Here is a 7,911-nt window from a genome sequence, read left to right as displayed (position 1 = left end):
CTCCATAAGTTTAGACATGATTTTAAATTAATTTACTTCCTAATAAATAATTCTCTTTTATTGTTTTAAATTTGTTTAGTTCAATTAAACCCTAAACTTTCCTTATTAGAGCTTTCAGCTCCAGTATTTTAGTTTTATGTTTTTATATACATGATAGTATTCTGTAAAAATAATCATGTCCCACTGCATTTTTTGAATATTTTCCACAACCCATTTAAATTTCATAACTGATGATAAGGCATCTATCTATTTATTTGGCTTTTCATTTGTTTATTTCCTATGTTTCTCTTTAATTTTGTTTTTAATTTTACAGAGAATAAAAAATGAGGAAAAAGGAAAATGATATATAATTTCAAAACAAGACGATAGAAAATTAACAATAGTTGACAAATTTCATATTGCTATCTAAAATGTAGGTGATCAAACTACCAGATATATTCATGTAAAATTGATCAAATAATTAAGGATTGAGCAAATACTAGGTATTTCCTTTAAAAAAACAAATAGAAATTATTAGTACAATTAACTACCATCTCTCTCTCCTCTTTTCTCTCTCTCTCTCCCCTTTCTTTTTTATTTTCTCCTTTTCTCCATTTAATATTTCTTTTTGAGTAGTTTCTTTCCCTTTCAAATACCTTTTGTACCTTTTTTATCTTATTTACTCTTTCAGGTTCTTAAACTAGGAAGACAATACAAAATTTGTACCTGTGAGTCTGATTTGTTTCATCTTTGAGAATGGTTTGTAGTTACATCCATTTGCATATAAAGTCATCAAGTATATCTATTTTTACAGCTGAGTAATACTACATTGCATAAAAATGCAATGTCTTTTTTATTCATTCCTCAATTTATGAGCTTTTCAGTTATTTCCAAGATTTAGCTATGACAAATCGAGCTGCTATAAACATGGGTGCACATATATCACTGTGGTATGATGTTTTCAATTCTTCTGGAAGAATACCCAGAAGGGGTACCCAGCTGGACTGAATGGAGCCTCTAATTCTATTTTCTTGGAGTATCTACACACTGATATCCACAGCAGATATCCTATTCTACACTCACGCCAACAGTGGAGAAGGGTTTCTTTTTCCCACAACCTTGTCAGCATTTGTTATTGGTTTTCTTGATGATAGCAATTCTTTCAGAAATGAGATGGAATTTCAGTGTTGTCTTAATTTTCATCTTTCACATGACCAATGATGATGAAACATTTTCACATATTTGTCATTTATATTACTACATATGAGAAGTATATATTCATCTCAGATGCCCATCTATATGTTCTTAATAGAATTCTTTGGTCTGAAATAGAGATGACTTATTTTTTTCCCCAAATTCATGGGTTTTCTTTTTACTCTGTTGGTGATTTCTTTTGATGTGTCAAAGCTTTTTTATTGAGATGATATTCCAGTTGTTGATTTGTTGAAGTGTTTTCTGTGCATGTTCATGAACTCTGACAAACTCTCCATGTTCAAGATTTCTACCTACTTACTCCTCCAGTAGATTTAATGTTCCTGTTTTAATATTTGTACCTCTGATCCATTTTGACTTTAGCTTATTGTATGTGGAAAGCCAGTTTTTGCTGTACCTTTATTAAAGAGTCTGTCATTCTTCCTGTGAAAATGTTTGGCTCCTTTATCAAAGATAAGTTAGCTTAATGTGTTTTTAGTTGTGTATGCATCTTCTAATCTGTTCCATTGATCCTCAGTTTCTTTGCTTTTCAAATTTTTTTTTCTGTCAGTACCATGTTGATTTTACCACAGTACTTTTGTAGTATAATTTCAAGTTGGGCAATGTGATATCTCCTATCTTTGCTTTGTTGCCCAGGATTACTTTTGCTATTCTATATCTCTTCTTGTTTGAGATGAATTTCAGGAATATTTTCTCTAGACCTGTGAGGTATACTAATGTTATTTTATTTGGGATCATCTTGTAAAAGTATAATAGGTTTGGGACTATGGCCATTTTTAGTGTTGGTTTTTCCTATCCATGAGCTATGACTATCTTTCCAGTTTCTGAAATACACTTTGATCTTTTTTTTATTAGAGAACTGTAATTTTCACTGTATAGATCTTTTACTTGTTTGGTTAGATTGATTCCTAAGTATTACATTTTTTGACATACTGTCTTGAAAGATATAGTTTCCTTAATTTCTCATTCAATGAGTTTGTTGCTTGAGTGCAGGAATGCTATTGATTTTTGGATGTTAAGCTTGTATCCAGATATGCAACTCTATTTAGTTATTTTTTTAAATAAGTTTTATTTTTTTATTTTTTGCAGTGCCAAGGATTGAACTCAGGACCCTGCACTTGCCAGGCAAGCACTTATTCTACTGAGCTATCTCCCTGGCCCTCTATTTAGTTATCAAATCTAGAATTCTTTTGGTGGAGTTTTTGGGATATTCTATGTAGACTATCATGTCATCCAAAAATAATGATAAATTAATTTTTTCCTTTCCTATCCTATTCTTTTCATTTCTTATTCTTTTATATTTTCTCTGGCTAATGTTTCCAGAACAATTTTGAACAGGAGCGGTAACAATGGATATCCGTGTTTATTTCCTGAATATAAAGTGAAAAGTTTCAGTTTTTGTCCATTTAGTATGATGTTGGCTGTTACTTTGTCATAGGTGGCTTTTTCCAGATTGAAGTAAAAACTCTCTATTTTAATATTCTTTTAGAAAGTACCTTAATTAAATCTGGAATGAGAGAATTCCCTGATGAATGAGGTATGACATACTTCCAATTTGCTCTTAGGTGTCTGAACTAAAACTAAAGGTAATTATCAAAAATCTTTATTTTCTCTATGGGAGCCTACAATTCTCTTTTTTTTCCCTAAAAATTCTTATATGCATTTTTTCAATCATTATTTGTTGCCCTCTGGATTTTAAGAAGAAGATCGTCGAAGAATATCATGCCTTCTCTCCTTGATGGTGTCTTACAGTCTCCATTCTAACTCCTTGTATATGTTTTACAGCTATCATGAAGCTAATTTATACGCATCCACATATTGTACTTTGTGAAACCATACATCTAAGAAAAACATACAGCACAGAACACAGCCTTCTGAACACAAAAATGTTAGAAGAAATTTGTTCTTAATTTGCTGCTTATCTAAACAAGTTTAAATATTTTACTTTCTTAGACCAGTGTTCTGCACTAATACATGAAAAATACAAAACAAGTAAAAGAAGTAGAAATGAAATAGTTGGAAACACCTACTATATAAGGAGTCTTTCAAATACAGAAATATACTTCCATCCCAAAACTACTCCAGATAATGTCACAGACAAGCATGAGATTGAAGTAATTATAGATATTTTCCCTAGCTACTTTGAAAGAATAATGAGTGTTCTTTTCAGAAATAGTAAAAGATATTTCAAGGAACAATATTACTGAAAAATAGAAGAGAAGAAAAGACTTCTATCAGGAAAAATTTCACTCCCTTATTACCAAGCTAAACTCAGAGTCATCTAATTATTAATTGGCAAGAAACAATGATAACAGCCATTTCCTTCTAGTTTCTTTTAATAGTTATACTGTCCCTCTCATAATAACATCCTGAAAAACAAATACATTGTCCTTTTTAACCAGTAGGAAAAAGTAAAATGGAAAGAAATGAAAAGAAAGATAAAGAAGGAAGAAAAAGAAGGAAGAATTAAGGAAAGAAAGAACAGAAGAAACAATGAAAGTACAAAAGAAAGAAAAAATGAAAAATAGGAAAGTAAAAAGAAAAAATAGGATTAAAAGAGAGAATGAAAGGAAGAAAGGAAGGAACAATGACAGAATTAAAGAATGAAAGAAAAAGAAAAGAAAAGAAGAAAGGAAGGAAGAATATGTAAAGAAAGAAGAAAAGAAAGAAAGACAAGAGAGGTGAGCTTATTTTTAGGATCTCCAATATGATTTGATTCATGAAAATGGCATTCATTTAGCCTTAGTTATAAGAGTCACAAGTTTGTTCTAATTAACATATGTCCTAGTTCTCCAAATGAAGCTTTGTATCACACTAGAAAAACTGGTGAGAATGTAGAATAGGTAAACAAACTATACCAGAATTACAAAGGATGTAAATCTGTCTATCTAAAGAAAAATCATATCATTGCAGTATTACAGAGAAAGAAAAGACTACACCAGGCAGGATGAGTGAGAGTAGGCTCCAGTATGGGTGTACGTGCCAGGAGGTGGGTCAAGTGGTGTGGAAAAGTCAAAAGCAGTCAGAAGAAGAATTAGCATTGGTAATATTTTTATTTTTTGGTCTGCAGACTTAAGTTGTTAACCCTTCAGAAGAGAAGCTTGATGATATTATTATCCTATAATATAAATAAGCTTAACCTCACTGTCTGAATATCAAACATCTCAGACATAACATGGAACAGGTATTTTCCATCAAGTGTTGATATGTTAAACTTTAAATCTCTACAGAATGTGAAGAAAAAAATAAAAATATTAAATGTAGTAATAAACAATTACATATTTTTGCACAGAAACTTAGAAATCTAACCATATACAGCGTTGTAGCAACAGTCTGTGACATTTTTTCTTGTCACTTATTTTCAGTTATTACCCATTTTTTAAACAAACATTTACTTGAGAGACAGTATATCAGTAAGTGATATGACATGAGAAGCAGTACTCATTTAGAAGACCAGAATGATAGGCATTGCAAGCATAGCTCTAATATTACACATTGCTATCTTCAGTACAGTTGCTTAGTTCACAGGTATCAGCATATATAGTTACTCACTGTGAGAAAAAGAAGGGCAGCAAGAACAGGCAACATTTTGGCCCTAGCCATTCAAGGTCAGTGAGGACTCAGGATATAAGAGAACCTGTATTGTAACATCTTGTAACTCAGTGATGTTCCAGATTTTCTGATCAAGGAGATTATGGGGCCACAGAGGAAAGTGACCAATGATGTAGAGTGTGCCTAAGGAGAGTCACATGGAGAGAAAACATTCTCTCAGGCTTTCACAGAGAGAAAATTGGTCAAGCAATGGCCATGATTCATCCACAGGGCTGACACTGACACAAGATCTACAAACTGTGGTACAGGATTTCAGGGTAAATACTGAGGGGATTTTACTGACCTAGTCAGATACAGAAGCTATATTTCTTGTCATATGGGTCTTTCTTCATCTTGGTCTTAACCATCCAGCAGAAAAGTATAAATATGAGGTATAAAAAGTAAAGCCATATTAATATGCTGAGCTGGAAAAGGCTCAAGTCAACGACTTCTGACATTGCCCGTCCTACAGATAACCCACTACTCTTATGGACTACTGGACTATATTAGATTATTTTGTTGAATTCATGCACCTACAATATTTAAATGGCAATGAAATACCCATCTCTGACAAAACTAAACAAGAAAAGGGGATATAAATGAAGGATCATTTTGTATCTGTATATACAAATTAGGATAAATATATAGCTACTTTCTCTTAATTCAAAGAGAAGAATGATTTGTACTAATAGTGTTTGAACAGGATATCAGGTCTGCACCTTGTACTATGAATAGCTACTATGAAGACAACAATATGCAATGTATTAATTATTGTAATTGTCTGATCTGTGTATTGAGACCATATAGACCCTCCATTAAATGCATAAAAAATAAAACAAAACAAAACTAACTTGGAAACTACCACACAACTGTGGTCACCACAAGATTATTAGTTTTGTACTTCTTTGTCTGTTTAGTTATTATTTTTTCTTTATGATTGAGTTTTTTGCTTTGTTTTGGATTTTTCAAGGTATTTTTGTCTCCTTTCTTTTTCATTCTTTTTTGCTCTTGAAATTATTAAGGTTTCTTACCTTTCTGTTTGCTTTCTATTTTTCTTTCTTTCTATTTTTCTTTTCTATTTTCCTTTCTTTCTGTTTGCTTCTATTTATCATCTTTATCCCTTTATCTCAACTATTTCTTCTTGATCTTATAGTATTTTCATGTGAGTGAACACTGTGTCCTTGGTTAATTTCAATACTCCCTCACTTTCTCTTTCATTCTTACCTTCCTATGTCCCCCAGTTCCTCAAACTGAGGAGATCATTTTTTACCCTCCAGCCTTGTTTCTCCTATATTGAACTCAATCATTTCTGAATCTTGTCCTCTACTGCTCCTAACATTCCCTACTCTCACACCAGGGTAAAATCACTCCACTAAAGGAAAAATCATGTGTAAGAATTTTCTGGAGGCCAGCCAAATAGCTCAGCAGATTAAAGCAGGTTCAGGGGCTGGGGGGCTCAATCCTCTGGCTTCTGCATCAGCCCCTCCTCCAGAGATTGATGAGATGGCAATTGAGACTGGAAATGGTGGCATGTGCCTGTAATCCCATATCTTGAGAGACTGTAAACAGATGGATCACTATGAGTCTGGTCTAGTAGTGAGACCCTGGACACCCTACAGACCCTTCCCTAAAAAATACAGAACACAAAACAAAACAAAATAAAAAACAAGTTCCTGGTATATGTTGCATGTTGTTATGTAACTATTCAATTTGTTTCTATGGTTAAAGGTATCAAAGTAATAGTCACCACAGTTTGTCAGCACCTAGTTATTATTTTTGTACTTCATTGTCTGTTTAGTTATTCTTTTTTCTCTATGATTGAGTTTTTTGTTTTGCTTTGGATTTTTCAAGGTATTTTTTTCTTGTTTTTTTCTCTTGAAACTATTTAGGTTTCTTAGCTTGATGTTATTGCTATTGCAAACTGCAATACACTAACCAGGATATCATACATATTACAATCAGTTTCTTTTCTCTTTGTAATGATTATATTGTGATTCCATAATTATCACCATTGTCCAGTACTGGTGCTGAGCCAAAAGATAACAACTTCTCACTCTTATTACATAGTTAAGGTAGGTTCTTGGGGTAGATACAAGATCCAGAACCACCTACATGTAGAAGATATCCCTGAGGAACGGTCATTTCCTAGAGAAGTCTTGTGACTAATAATATAGCTATCTGACACAATAAATACTCAAGAATCAACATATAAAACAAAATAAAATTTAAAAAAGAAAATAGAAAATGACAAGACATCGAAGAAAATGCACAGACACAGTGTACCCAGGACAAGTCCAGAGCACCATGATATAGAGGCAATGGGAAGCAAAGCAGTAGGACATCCTGAAATGATAGCAACAGAAGTGGAAAACAAATCGAGGAAGCTATAGAAAATAAACTTTCAGACACACACAAAAAAATCAAAATGAAAGACATTAGAGAAGACGCAGATTAAAAAAGAATAGCAAAGCAAAGGAGAATGAGGGCGATGATGAATGTCCAACAGAGGAAAGAAATGAAACCCACCAAATAGATCCAAAAAGAAATCCAGGAGGTTTAAATCTCCATGAACAGTGTATGTAAGAAATTTACTGGGGGTGAGAATAGAATATCAAATCTAGAAGATGTAAATGAGGATAGCAGCCATGATAAATGAAAAAAAGAAATCTTAAAAATAGCAAAAGACCATGAAAAATCAATCAAATAGCTGCAAGATGAGGCCAAAAAGAACAACATAATTTGTTTGGAGTAAATAAGAAATCTAGAGGCAACAAAAATGTCATAAAGAAAAAGACTCTTCACAAAAATTTCAGGAAACTTTCCACATATGGATAAAGAATTTGATGTACAAATAAATGAGGGATATAAAACTTTTAATAGCCATAACCAAAATAAGTCTATACTAGTACATAAAACAATAATATTCCATAGTCTTGGCACAAGAATGTATTATAAAAAGCATCTTGAAAATGAAGCAAATCACGTATAAGGAAAAGCCCATCAGTATCACAGCAAAATCTCAACACAAACCCTCAAGTCAAGGGGAGCTTGGAGTGAAGTATTTTGACCCATAAAAGAAAATAACCTCCAAGCCAGAATGTTGTACCTCAAAAACTACCTTCTAAACTC

Source organism: Octodon degus, unplaced genomic scaffold, assembly GCF_000260255.1.
Source record: "Octodon degus isolate 3935 unplaced genomic scaffold, OctDeg1.0 scaffold00161, whole genome shotgun sequence".
Classification (NCBI taxonomy): Eukaryota; Metazoa; Chordata; class Mammalia; order Rodentia; family Octodontidae; genus Octodon; species Octodon degus.
This window is presented reverse-complemented; position numbering follows the sequence as displayed.